This window comes from Myotis lucifugus, unplaced genomic scaffold (genome assembly GCF_000147115.1).
Source record: "Myotis lucifugus unplaced genomic scaffold, Myoluc2.0 scaffold_1, whole genome shotgun sequence".
In the NCBI taxonomy this organism is placed as follows: Eukaryota; Metazoa; Chordata; class Mammalia; order Chiroptera; family Vespertilionidae; genus Myotis; species Myotis lucifugus.
The window spans coordinates 20,774,472-20,789,041 of record NW_005871049.1 but is presented as its reverse complement, the minus strand read 5'-3'; the positions used below and the strand labels follow the sequence as shown (position 1 = coordinate 20,789,041).

The 14,570-nt window shown below is 41.7% G+C and overlaps 1 protein-coding gene across 4 annotated transcripts in view; it reads right to left on the bottom strand.

Moving 5' to 3' along the window:
* ARFIP1 (ADP ribosylation factor interacting protein 1) overlaps positions 1–4,833 on the bottom strand; it is an 83,032-nt gene extending 78,199 nt beyond the window's left edge. For 2 of the 4 annotated variants that reach the window (XM_006081786.3, XM_006081789.3), the window contains exon 1: positions 4,588–4,833. The gene's annotated coding sequence lies outside the window, so the exon portion shown is untranslated. The remainder of the gene's footprint in view (positions 1–4,587) is intronic. The other 2 variants (XM_006081787.3, XM_023755170.1) reach the window with 2 other exon arrangements.
* Between the last annotated feature and the right edge of the window lie 9,737 nt (positions 4,834–14,570).

The following is a 14,570-nucleotide window of genomic DNA, read 5'->3' as shown; positions in this document are numbered from 1 at the left end:
TTAGAAGCCAATCTCTACCCTGCAATGTCCTGAAATCATTTAGTCACTACAGTGAAAAGAGTACAAGCTTTGGAGTCAAGCAACTTTAATTATGAGTCTTGTGGTTCTTCTTTTACTACTTGGGTGACCTTGAACTAATTATTCCCCCGCTGGTTCTATACCTGTCTCTCCATTTGTTAATAGAAAATAAGAATTCCTAATACACAGATAGCATTTAAAGCCTAATGCCTAGCCAGAGTAGCACTCAATAAATGACAACTATTATGGACTTTTATGTGCCTAGAGCTGCCCTAGTTGCTGAAGGTAGCACTCTGAGACAAAACAGATAGGGTCCTGGCCACCCTGTAGGTCACATGCCACTGCCCAAGGACTCTTTCCACCAGGGATTTTAATTCCTGACCCATCCCTTATTAGGTGTGTGAACTCATATAAAGCTCTCGATCTAAAATCTCAATTTCTTCATTTCTAACATGGTAATACTTGACATAACTGGAATAAAAGTAAAATTAGAATATATGTGAAAGTGCTTTGTAAATCATTATATGCTAAATAAAAAGAAGATATTAAACAAAGAGTAACATATTCTTCTTCTCTAGGGCAAAGTTCTCCTTGCAACCAGTGTGCCAAGAATGGATTACATATGTGCTGAAATATTGACCCACACTCCCCAGCCCCACAGCCTTCATGAAATCAGGGAGGCCTGGCTATAGTCTGCCACACAAATACAATAATTTTCCATGTGTGCCATGATGCAGAAAAGTTTGGAAAACTTGCTCTAAAACACGATCTCATGTTAACAGAAATGAGTTGGCCAACTTACTCCCGCCCCTGGATGATTTAGGATTCACCACTAAACTCTGCTGTTCTTATGATCCTGCTCCAAAGACAGTGTGTCACAGTTTCCCAAAAGATAAAAGAGCATCAGCTTGAACATCAAAAGGCTGCTAGTCAATTGCTATCATAGTCATACAAAAATGAAACAAAATAAAAATTCTTTGGTGAGAATATGGTAAAGATATTGCCATATTTCCAGAAAAGATTTGAGCAATTTCCAGCAACACCTGCCTGTAATCATGCTAAGACAAAGGTCTAGGAGTAATGGAGGAGAGAGGAATAACGTAATTAGATAGATGAAGAAAGAAAAAAGGAATAAAGGAAAGAAAATATATATTTTTGCCTTATAGAGAATAGCTGAGGATCTGTGAGAGCTATTCAGTGGCTTCTGAGACTGCCTAAAGATAGTAGAGACCAAAGGTAAGATTAGTTTTAGATTCTTTTATTTCATAGTATTTTTTATACACCCTGGAACTAATGCTGGTGCATATCTGATTTTTAGACTATCCCTAAGTTATCATCTTCCATATTATATGGAGCTACTCTTTGCAGTCTGTACATATATTGTTAGTTTTTCATCTATAGCCATATTATCTTAAATTCTCTGTTGAATTTACTCCTTATCCTGAATTTATTCCAACTCTATCCCAATTTATCATTCTGGAATATATTTATACCTCCAGACTCTCACAATGCTGAATTTATTTATTACTTAAAAATCTTTATTTTCACATTTTTCAACTCCTCATATGTCATAATACACAGAGACTTATATCCACCCCTATGGGAAAAGTCTACCAAAATAACACTCCAAATTAATTTTTTTGTCCTACTTTTTGGTATGACATTCAACGAAGTATTTATCCACTGTAAATTAATAAAGGAAAATATCTTATTAGCATCTGATACAAAATCAGGTGAGACACCTCCAACTTAGGCCAAAAAAGATGTAAAGAAAATACGGTACAAGCAGTCTAGAGCAGTAGCTAAGAGCTCTCAAACTAGAGTTAGACAACCTAGGTTCAATCCTGGCTCCACCTGTGTAAATCCGATTACTTCAGCGTCAGTTAATCATTTAGTTTCATTAGTAATCATTTAGTTTCTTCATCTATAAAATGGGAATTTTAGCTACTTTTTAAGGATGCTGTAAGGATTAGATGAGATAATCATATAAAGCACTTAGCATAATGCCTGGCACATACTAAGTAAATAAGTGTTGATTATTGTTTTGGTGTTAGATAAAATCTATCTTCCTGACTTCGTCATTACATTAGAAGAAAACTAACTTAGCACAATTTACTCTTTATAAATTTATGCTTTCTAGTCCTCCCCCAGTGAGGATGTTAGACAGAGGAAAAATTATTTTATTTTGTGAGAAGAAACTGGTTACTCTATATGGACTATGATGAGTTGGACTATGATGAGTAGTATAGGTCTCTTCAAGTTCTAACATTCCATGAAACAAGTGCAAACATTTAGAGCTTCAATCCTTGATCAACAAACACTTCACAACTAAATCAGTAAGTTCAAATATGCACTCCAAACTTACAATAATAATGTTCACAAAAGAGAACATTAATATACCTAATATTAAATGGTGGGAAAGGGGATGTTAAGATAAGCAGCAGCATACTGAAAGTTACAGACCACACTACTGAAACATCTTATTTGCCCTTCCTAGCAAAGCCAAAGACCAAAGTAGATGCCTCAAGTGAAAAACAAGAAAATGAAAGCAACTACAATCAGAATTTAATTTTTTTACACTGAACTGTAGTAGGTTGGTGGTATTTAATATGTATTTAAAAACTAATAAACACATTAATTTATAAATCCACAGATCTCCACAGCATTACTACAAATAGCTATCCCTAAAAAGAAACCTCAAAACCACAAATCAGGAACTAAAGTAAGCAGTCTTACTTCCTTCTCTAGGTGTAGGAAAGAATTTAGAAACATTGACGTTTTGAAGTAGAGAGATTTCAGTATAAAGCTAGAATCTCTGCATTCTACTCTTCCCAAACAAGCTATCTACAATAGAAAAATAAAAGTTCCACAAAAAAAGTTTTAATTGCCGAAACCGGTTTGGCTCAGTGGATAGAGCGTCGGCCTGCGGACTGAAAGGTCCCAGGTTCGATTCCGGTCAAGGGCATGTACCTGGGTTGCGGGCACATTCCCAGTAGGAGATGTGCAGGAGGCAGCTGATCGATGTTTCTCTCTCATCGATGTTTCTAGCTCTCTATCTCTCTCCCTTCCTCTCTGTAAAAAATCAATAAAATATATAAAAAAAAAGTTTTAATTAACTTCAACAAGACACTGATTATGTATCTGGAAGTTATATATCACATATATATACATTTCATATACATATATACATACACATGTATACACATATATATACATACATGCATACATATATTTTACACACACATACATAGACACACACACTATCTGGAGGTTTTATACCTCCTTTGAAAATTTGATAAAAAGAACACCGACTCTTCACCCTCCACCACCCAAAATGCACTCAAAACTTTGCACATGATTTCAGAGTTGGGGTTGAGTCACAGACTTCATAAATGAGGGATCCTATGACATAACCCAGGATTAAAAATAATTTGAAAAGAATGAAAGTGAGGCAGAGATTTTTAATCCAGAAAATAAAATTAGAAATACTTTCTATTTTCTCAGATAATGAATGTCAGAAGTGGTAGTTGTAACAGGGTGTTGGTCATGTCAAACAAGGAAAACAAGCAGGACATATGGGGGAAAGGTGTAATTAAAACAGTACTAACATATAGTGTGTTATAATCACTCTGAGACGGCGGCAAAGAAATGGCCAATCCCTGCAGCCTTCACACAGGACTGATGTTAAAAGTAAGCAATGCTGGTGCACATTTCCATGCCATGAAGTTAAATGGTAAACGTGAACACATCCTTGCAGGTGAAAGCACAAGCTTATGAAAAGCCTTGCAAACCTTCCACTTCTCCTTCTCAAATAAGAACCGAGATAGAGAAAGTATATAGTTTAGGATAAAACTAAGGGAGGGGCACAGAAATCCTAATAGGGGGTTGGCTAACCGATTTGCAAGAAGTGTAAACTACATGTTTGGAGATCAAAGGGCCCCAAGAGAGAGATAAGGACAAAACAAAGGAAGTAATAATAAAATAAAAGGAAAAAGCATCTACAAACTGGGCTTTAGATAAGAAATCTCTCTCCTCTTCCTAGACACGTAAACAGTAGTCACTTGGCACAGAGGAACGGAGAGGACGACAGCACAACTTCCTTCCCAACTCCAGCATTTCTTGGACCTTCCCACAGAAGCAAGGCTCCTCCCCCTGCACCACAGGCCCAAGGACCTCTCGGGGGGACTCCCGCTCCCCCCCTTCCCCTCGCGGCGGGAGAGAGGAAGCGGGGGGTGCAGGGAGGTGAGAGAGGTTACGGCTGGACACCAAACCTGGAGACTTCATCGAGAAAGACCGGGCTCCTGCAGCCCCCTCTCCCACCCGATGCATGCAATGCCAAGAGGGTGCCACCCTGGCAGGGCCAGCCCTCCTCCTACACCCGGCTGCTTTGGGGGACACACTCAGGCACGAAGGGGCAGAAACCAAAGGCCGAATCCTTGGCAGATATGGCAAAGACTAGGGACAGGAGTGCCCTGGGAAGGTCCGGACCCCTAAAGGCAACGTATCGGCCACAGCCAACCACTCAGGATGGCCTTCCCCCGCCTCCAGGTGGCCCGGCCCCGCCCTCACCTGTCGGCCGGGAACCACCTGGCGGCTCTCACGTCGAGGATTCTTCCTGCCGCTGCTCTCTGGAATCTTCTCAATCTTGGGGAGAAGTGAGCGGAAACGCCACTGGGGCCTTTTCCTTCGTCCCCTCCCCCCACGCACCTCGGCTCCTCGGGGGCGGGGAGCTAATGCAGCTGTCACAGCCTCTCACTGACCAACCGCCGAGGACACAGACCTCCCAACGCTGCCTACGACACCCACAGGGAGAGCAGCGGAGCCGGAAGTGAGGAAACCGGAAGTAGCGCTGTCCTCGGCTCAGACGGCCTCTCTCTCCCTCAATCTCGCCCGACCCAGCCACGTCTCTATGGTGCCACGGCACCTCCCCCGAGGCCACCGCCGCCCCCCTCCCCCCCCGCCAGTCTCGGGGAGCCTGGCCCCGCCCCTCTCGCTGCGGCCTTAGCAACCACATCCGGGGCTCCGCCCGTGCGGTTGCCCGGGTAATTTTCTGGCTTCCGTGGGATCACAGAGGGGCGTGTACGCGGGTTCCGAGGCACCTGCCAGAGCTGGGAGCTTGCACCGGCCTGAGCTTGACGGGTCGGAGGTCTCCAGGAGCCCTCAGCATCCCTCCTTTCTCATTCACACACCCCAGCCTCACGCGTTAGGCGTCCCCCCAACAGACGGTGAGCGGCGGCGGGAGGGTGGAGGCGGACGTAGCTCACCGCCCCGTAAATCCCCGCAGAGCCCAAGCTCCTTTCTCCGCTGCGGGGAGCACGGAGGTTGCTCCGGTCCCGCGGGGGTGGGAGGTGGAGGGGATGCGGGGTCCGGGAGCAGATGCGCTGCGGGAGCCTCGCCGCCGCTTCCCGGGCGCCTGGAGAGCCCCTCCGGCCACGTCCTCACGCCCACCCTCTCGGGGAGACCCGACCACCACGGCCGCGGGCATCCCCGAGTTCTCGTCACTGCTCTGTCTTTACGATCACTTTCTGCTCTGCTCGCTCGCCGACAGTGGATCCCCGTACTTTTCTTTCCTGCTCCTATTGATCCATAGAACCGATTTTTTTTTTTTCCTTCTTTGCTTGCCCCGTTACTTCTTAAGTGGATCACTGCCCTGTCCACAGACCCCGCTGGACAGTCCCTTTTTTCTCAGAGCCCTTTGTAGTTTCCTAAATTGAGGCCCCCAAACTGTACTCCGGACACTCCCCCTTGCCCCACACCGAATGGAGGGAGAGTATGAATGGAGGGAGAGTACGGCTCCTCCGTGGTGCGAGACACCCCTGACGCTCCTGTACATGCTGTGCACACAGTTGACGCCTCCGCACGTGCCTCCCTTCAAGGTTCTGGACTGCTTTTCCTCGGACAGCGTGGCTGCTCATTTCTACCGCCATTTCCTTTAGAAATGCGAAGGGATACAAACAGTGCACTCCATATATATCTATATATCTATATATCTATATATCTATATATCTATATATCTATATATCTATATCTATATCTATATCTATATCTATCTATATCTATATCTATATCTATCTATCATATATATATATAAAACGTAGTGCCCCAAGGCAGACTCTGCCTCTATAAATTTCTAGGGAGTTTCAGGGAACAGTATATCCCTGTGTACAGATGTCTTCTCCATATCCGTGAATAGTAAATACTCATGACACCACAAATGTTTCAAAAATAAAATAACAATATTTTCTAAGATCCCCAGGACATCTCCTCTAACAGTAATAGCACTGAAATCTCAAAACATAAATGGAATATCAATGGCCCTTATCTTAAATGGTTCTGTTCTTTTAAAAAAGAGCAAATATAAATGCCAATTCACTCAAACTGTCACAAGTTCTGGAGCTTACTATGGCCTTTCAGTTCGGAGCCATCCTGTTAGTCTTCTCCATTATAAGAATAGGATCCCAATTAGACTAATTACTGCTCTTCTTGTATAGGAACCGACTGGACTGTAGTGGCTAAGGACGAGGGTTCTTGGAGTTCCCAAAGGTGACCAGGAGGAGCTGCCGGCCGCGGTGCTGGAGTGATGTGCACGTAACTGTTTGGGCTGACTGGTGTCTTAAGGACTCCTGTGAGCTGTCTTGAGTTTGGGGACACATAGCTTCATTGCAGTCAGTCTCACTATTAGTCTGTTACACTCAGGTTTGTGGACACTTGCCTTAGTTATGTGTCCTTCGATGGATGATATCCTCGGAAGGTGCTGATGGCCTTGATAGAGATTCTGGTGGACTTGGAACTAATGCTAACTTGTGCTTGGTGAAGGTGCTGTGGATCATGTTAGGTGCTTTTCAGTCTAGCGTGATCCTGGCACTGTGCATGATTAGTCCTCATATGCAGTGTGCAGCGCTATATACAGGGTTAATCTTCCCCATGATTTCTGCTGCCCCGAGGGAAATCAGAGTGCAGGTTGGCTTGAAGAAAACACTGGAAGCTACTTCAGCTGGTGGTGGAAAACAGTGAAAGTCTATGCAATTTCTTTGGGAAAAGGAAGCAGTAACAGGTATTCTTCAGATTTGGGGGAAAATTTTCATACTAACTGAAAGACCTTATTTTAAACCTAACTCTGCTTAGATGGAGACATTTTTTTATCCCTCTTTCTTCTCTCCCTCCTTCCTTCTTCTTTCCTTTCTTTATTACCTCCCTTCCTCCCAACCTTTGTTCTCTCCCCGCCCTATCTATCTTTCTCAGTCTCTCTCCATCCCTTCCGCCCTCCTCCCTCCTCTCCCCCACCCTCCCCCTTCCTCCTCCTCCTCCTCCTTCCTCTCCCCCTGCCCCCTAGAGCTTAGGGAATTCTACTTAACCATTTTTAGGAGGAATAGATTATAACTACTTTTCTCTCAGTTGGTAATTATGTTTGGAGAGGTAAAAAAGGAATAGCTGCCTGTCGTATATGTTTATGACAAGGGGATTTTCTACGTATTTATCTTTGCAGTGTTATTGTCTATTATTCAGCTTTCAAAAAATCAGGTACCATGTATTCATTTGGCTTATGAGGAACTCTGGCAGCCTATCTCATTTATTGGCCAGAAGGAAAGGAGGCAACGGGTTAAAGGATATTGTTATTGTTCCTTTCTGAATGAAGTAAAAGTGAACATGACCTTTTCTCTTTGCTTTAGGTGTTGAATATTGTATACTGCTTATCAATATTATTTCCTCAATGAAAGAGAAAGGTGATATCTTTAGATCTTTTTGAGGGGAACTCCAGTAATGTTGTAATATTCTCATCACTCTTTATTAGCAGTTCCCTTTTCATGCAGAAATAATGTTACTGATTGCACAGTACAATTCTCTGGAAACAAGTTCTTTATTAGAGGTTCTTTATTAGAGGATACTGATTAATGGAACACTTAAAGAAGCCCACGAGTGTAGAATGAGTAGAACATAAGAGTAGACATTGTTTTAACTACAAAGAGAAAAAAACCTGAACTTAATCATAATTCCATTACCTAGAGTCAACATTCAACATTTTGGTTAATATCTTTTTTTCTATGCATATATATTTTTTCTTCATTAACAAATCATTATTGAGAACCTTCTGTTTACTAAGCACTACAGGAATAGCCATGACCCTCTGGCCTCCTGCAATTTTAAGTATATGTTGTATTTCTTGGCATAGTTTTGCATTTTGCTTTTTTCACTTATTATAGTATGGAATTTTCCTCTCATCATTAAATATTATCCTTTAGTTGCTCAGTAGTATTTAGCATAGATTTTCCTTAATTTATTTATATCTAATCCTTTTGGTTGCACATTTAGGTTATTTTAAGTCTTGTCTATAATTATAAAACAACTAGAGGCCCGTTGCAGGAAGATTCCTGCAAGAATAGGGCTTCCTGCAGCTGCCCTGCTCCCTCCCATCTCCGCTGCCTCTGCTCCGCTCCGTCTCTGCTGCCTGGGCTCCCTCTCTTCTCTGCCACTTCACTCCCTTCTGCAGCGCTTGGCTTCCTTCTACGCTGTCTTCAGCCTTTGCTCCATGCCTGTGTATGCAAATTAACCCAACATATTTGTTGGGTTAATTTGCATACTTGCTCTGATTGGCTGATGGGCGTTGCGGAGGGATGGTCAATTTGCATGTTTCTCTTTTATTAGTGTAGATGTGAGGAATATTATAGTGTGGTAGAATTCTAAGATGATTTCCAATGATCCTCACTTTGTATAATTCTCTTCCCTGTGAACATGATAGAATATCATTCACATGATTGTTATATACAAAAAAAAAGACTTTGCAGATGTAATTAAGGTTACTAATCAGTTGACTTTGAGTTAATCAAAAGGGAGATAATCTGGGTGGATCTGAACTGATTACTTAGGCCTTCTAAGAGTAGAGAGTTTTCTCCTGTTTGTGGCAGCAGAGGAAGTCAGAGGGATTGGAAGCATGAGAGAGAATTGACTTGAGGAAGGCCATAGGCATAGGCCTCCAGGAACTGAGAGCAGTCTCTGCTGACAGCCAACAAAAAACCAAGGACCTCAGTCTTACATCCACAAGGAGTTGAATTCTGCAAATAACCTGAATGAGGTTGGAAGCCAGTTTTTCCCCAGAGTCTCCAGATAAGAGTCCCACATGACTAGCAACTTGTTTTCTGCCTTGTGAGATAATAAATAGCTGTTGTTTTAAGCCACTAAAAGTGTGGTGATTTTATGCAGCAATAGAAAATGAATACATTTGTAAGCTAGATTATTTTTACATCTATAATTATTTGGAGGGGGGGATAAATTGCAGATATAGACTTGCTGAATAAAAGTTATAGACATTTTTAAGATTTTTGTATCATATAAGTAATTTGCCCTCCATAAGCTTTAACCAATTTATGTGCCTCCTAATAACTTATGTTTTTGCATTCTGGCAAACACTAGATATGGCCATTCTGACAGGCAAAAACCAAAACCAAAAAGGTATCCCCTATTTTGAAAGAAGTTTTACATTTCTATTATGACCAGTAGAATTGACCATTGTTTTCTTTATTTGGGGTTCAGTTGGCAAGTCTTTTTTAGTGAATGCCTATTTTTATTCTTTAGTTAGCTTTATTATTGACATAGATAAAATAGTTCCTAACATGTAGTACAGCATTTTTCTGCTGTAATATTTTTAAGGGTAGAATGATTAATGAGCTTAATTGAGAGAATGAGTACTTCTGAGAAATATTAGCTGCTGCCACACACCCAAACGTAATATTGTGGGAGAATAGAAAATGTCAGCTTCTTGATTAGACAGTAGATGCTCTGTTCTTTTCTAGGGAAAAGAAATCTAGCTTGTCTGATTAGAAATGTGGTTATTTCAAGAATAAAGATATATTGTATCTTACCAGGGAAAATTATAGCTTCTACTACTGTTTTATAAGGAAATATGTGCTATTACCTATCAGAAAAAATAACTAATATCTTCCTAAATAAACATATCATTTTTCTTTTTTAAAAATATTTTTATTATTTTTTTTTAGAGAGAGAGGAAGGAAGAGGGTTAGAGAGAAACATCAATGATGATAAAGAATCATTGATTGGTTGCTTCCTGCATGGCCCCCACAAGGGATGGAGCCCACAACTGACAGGGAATCCAACTGGTGACCTCTTGGTTCCTGGGTAAACGCTCAACTCCTGAGCCACACCAGCTGGGCAACATATCACTTTTCAATTTGATCAAGATGACAAGTAATCTCTGATTATGTATATTATATTGCTTTATTTGGGATGTGGTAAGGGAGGAAATTCAAATTACTTTTTCTTTAATCCTTGTGATTTGAGATAATAGGGTTTCTTTCTGACAAATGAAATAAGGTAGAAGGAAAAAAGGAGGGATAAAGAAAAGAAGAAAAAAGGAAGAAATGAGAAAAGTTGGGAGATTGAATAATAGTTTTGCTTGGTTTTGTCTTTACATAAAAATTGGTTCTTACTACCTCAATTTCTAACGGTTGGCATCTTCCTAATAAGAAAAAGATATTCATAAATTTTTACTTTGAAACTATAAATGTATAGGAAATTGCACAAAAACATACAGGAGAGCCAATATATGAGAAAAAAATTTCTTTTAGTTGAATGGTAAAATCTTATTTACTTACAAAAGTTATCCTTCCCTCAGTTGCTATTTGTGTTCACAGAATTCATAATGGCCTGTTCTTCTATGGAGGTTTGATATTGCTTTTGTTGTTGTTAGGTTTGGATAGGCATTGGAAATGCTGACTTTGGCTTTGTGCTGGGGGTATAGAATGTGTAACTATTATCAGAGGAGGCCACACCAGTATGGTTCAAGGACACTGTACTATAGTGAAAAGAATGGTAGACTTGACATTAGAAAGCCTGGATTCCGACTGCACTCAACCACATTATAACTATACTAGAGGCCCAGCACACACAAAATCGTGCACGGTTAGAGTCCCTAGGCCTAGCCTGGCCTCCATCGCATGGCCTCTGCGGCCCTGTGACACTATGTGAAGCTCCCTGCCCCAGGACACTCCGCGATGCTCACAGCCCCTCCACTGCTCCCCGAGGCTCCCCCCCCGCACTGGACTGCTCCGTGAAGCTTGCTGCCGCCCCCGCAAAACTCACCGCTGGATGCTCCGAAACTCCCCGCGCCCCACCACTGCTCCGCGAGGCTCCCCCAACCCCGCGACTGCTCCACGATACTCCCCTGCCCTGCGACTGCTTCTCAAAACTCGCTGCCACCTGGGTGACTGCTCCGCTAAGCTCACGGCCACCCCATGAAGTAGCCCACCACTGCTGCTCAACAGTCCCCAGTCCTGCCTCACTGCCAGCCTCCCCCTCATGGTAAATGGCCTGGGGGTCAGGAGAGGGGGGGTGACCGAGAGGTGCTCCATGCACTTCATGGTGACCATTCGCCTGTGCAGTCATGATGGCACCTAGCTCTTTATATATATTAGGACTAGGGGCCCAGTGCACAAATTCATGCACCTTGAAAGGAACTGTGGGCTGCAAGGCTGCGTGCGGTGGGCATGGGTGGGTCTCAGCCCATCCTTTGCGCCCCCACCTGGCCCCTCCCACCACAGCCCCCAGCCCCCTGTCTGCCAGCAGCCCTGCGGGACAATCGAGGCCGGCAGCTGCTGCTCGACCTGCTGATGGTGCCCTGAGATTGGGACCGGCGCTGGGCACCAGCAGCGGGTGTGAGCGCCGGGCGGGACTGTGGTGCACGGGAGCAAAGAATTTTCAGTAACCACCAGAGGCTTGCCCCGATGACGGCGACTGGCGCCCTGCCTTGGTCTGGTGCCCCTGCTCACCTGCTCCACCATCCCACTGTGGCCGACACCTGCCATGTTCCACGCTCTGCCGCCTGCTGCCAACACCTGCCGTGTTCCGCGCGCGCCCTTGGTGGTGAGCGCAGTCATAGTGACTGGTTGTTCGGTTGTTCCGCCATTCAGTCTATTTGCATATTAGCCTTTTATTATATAGGATGAGCTTTGAAATCCAGTTTGACCTTACTCCTGAGTTGTTTGAAATATAGGAAGTAAAGCAGTTTGGAAATTAAAGCCTAGGCTATCATAATTATTATTAAGATTTTTCTTGCAAATAACAACAATGATAAACTCCTTAACTGGTTGTAACTCCTATGATAAAAATTATTTCTTGATTTGGATAACAAAAGCAGAGGAATTTTGACAAAAAGTTTTTTCAAAAAATTTTGTGCAAAAAAAATATGCATGTGCCACTTGAAACTGAGAAGGACAGGGAGAAAAACAAGAGAAATGGAGCACCCGCACTATTTCATACAGCGTAACACCTGCATATCAAATTAGCTTGTTATCTTAGTCTGCAGTAGTTCTAAAGCCTATAGATTAAGTACTCTTTGGTTTAAGAAACTTTGCTTTCAGTATCTACAGGGTGGGCAAAAGTAGGTTTCTAGTTATTCACAGGGGAAAAAGACAAATAATACAATAATTAATTCATAAATAATAATACAAAAATAAACTATAAACCTACTTTTGCCAATACCCGTATTGTAAAATCTTGAATTTTATAGACTGACACAACAAAAGTGACATTTTAGAAAAGATAAGGATGATGAGATCATCACCACACACTTACTGAATATCTCCTAAGGTACTTGCCAGAGTCCATTCATTGTCTTCACTAGCTGAGTTTAGACAGAGACCCCCCCAAAAGCTAGTAGCCATTGAAAGTCCTAGCAAAGGTCAGGGCTGTGCACCACCCAGTTAATCTAGGAACCACTCAGTTAATTTAGGTAATAATAGTTGAAGCATCCCCACCTTAGTTCCCTTAATTCCTTAGATACTTATGTAGATCCTTGTTGATTATTGTTAATCAGATACTCTGCCTACACTCGGAAATCTATTGATGAGTTAATCAGATACTTTTGTCTACTCCTGGAAATTGTCTGCTGATCTGTGTGTCATTGAAACTTCCTTACCCTAAGGGCTACTCCAGATCAATAAAAGATTGGAGCAGCCTGAGCATGGGTGGAAGTCCTTCGGGACTTGCCCGCCTGGTCCTCCAATATTGCAAAATTATCTCGTGTCTTTTTTTTCTCATTTGTTGTGCGGCTCCTCTTTCAGGTACCAAACCCTACTCCACGCAGAACGTGGAGGAAGTGTTACTCGACAGGTACTAAATATTCTGCTAAGTGCTTTACACTCTTACATTGAATCCCATTGAAAGTGCAATAATCCTCTGAGGCAGATGCTATAGTTAACCCCTATTTTACAAGTAAGAAAACTGAGGTCAAATTAAGTAAACTACCCATGATCACATAAGTACTAAATGGCAGAGTCATTTGTCAATTCAAATGTGCCTGGCACCAAAGCCCATATCTTTACACTATGATAAGCCCTTTATTTTACAGATAAGGGAAGTAGAGAGACTAAGACCTATGGTCACTCTCCTTCATAGTCTAGGTCTTTTTCTGCCTTATATCCTCTAATAATTTGTTTATTCCTATGCATTTTGTCAAGTATTTCTGGCCTCTGTGCATCTGGCTAATGCATCAAATTGATACAAACTTTTAATTGATACATTTAGATAGAATAAGATTTAGATTTTAAAACTATGTAATGAATTCACTTGATTGGATTTTTAGTGAAGCATTTTCTACCAGATTCCCATAAAGGAGACACTGTCTCTCATGTGCTATTAAAAGTTGGATCTTGTGACTACTGTCTGACTATGTTTTTCTTTTAGAGAAGTCAGAGGGGGCAGTCTGTGACTTCATGTAAAAAATAGCCACCAAAGATATATCCAGCATCATTTTTAGTTCTTTAATTTTGGTCAGCCCACATTTTCAAAACAGATTAAATTTGTCTGGTTTATTTCAGAAGTATATATTACAAAGCATTCAAAGGCAAGTGAAAATTCAAATGCACAGAGCAGAGCTAGAGAGCATTCTACAGAGGCTCTTCAGAAGGTAAGCATTTCTCCTGCTTTGGCTATTGTATTTTCAGAAACATGTTCCCATTCTTTTTTATTATTAAAAGCATAACTTATTCGTGTAAATATTTTTCATATTCATTTGACATATTGCTAAAAATGCTGTTTTGTTTGTTTTTGTATTTTCAAGAGACAGAAGGTATACTGTCAAGCCCTAAGGATTCTACCATTTCCTTCTCTACCCTGAAGAGACTTGGAAATTAATGGGTAACATTTTGCATGAAAATTTCTAAATGCTACTTGTTCTTATCTCTGAGGCCTTCTGTGGAGAATTAATAGGAGGTTGAATGAGCAAATGGATAAAGTGAACCGTCTTAAAGGATTGAAGTTCCAAAAATATATCAGCAGGACTGGACAGGTTTGAGATAATGAGATTTTTATTTTAGTTTGACTTCTAAAACTCTGAATAAACTATAAACTGAGCTACACAAGGTCCTGGGAAGGAAGTTTTTCTTCTAAACTATTCTAGTTGCAAATAACATTTTTTCTTATTTAGATCCTTTGAAAAATATTTATTTAGTCATCAATAGGAATAAGACTATTATACGCTTACCAACTTGTAATGTACGAAGTGGGAGAGAAAGCAGCAAATTGTGTCATACAGGAAAAGA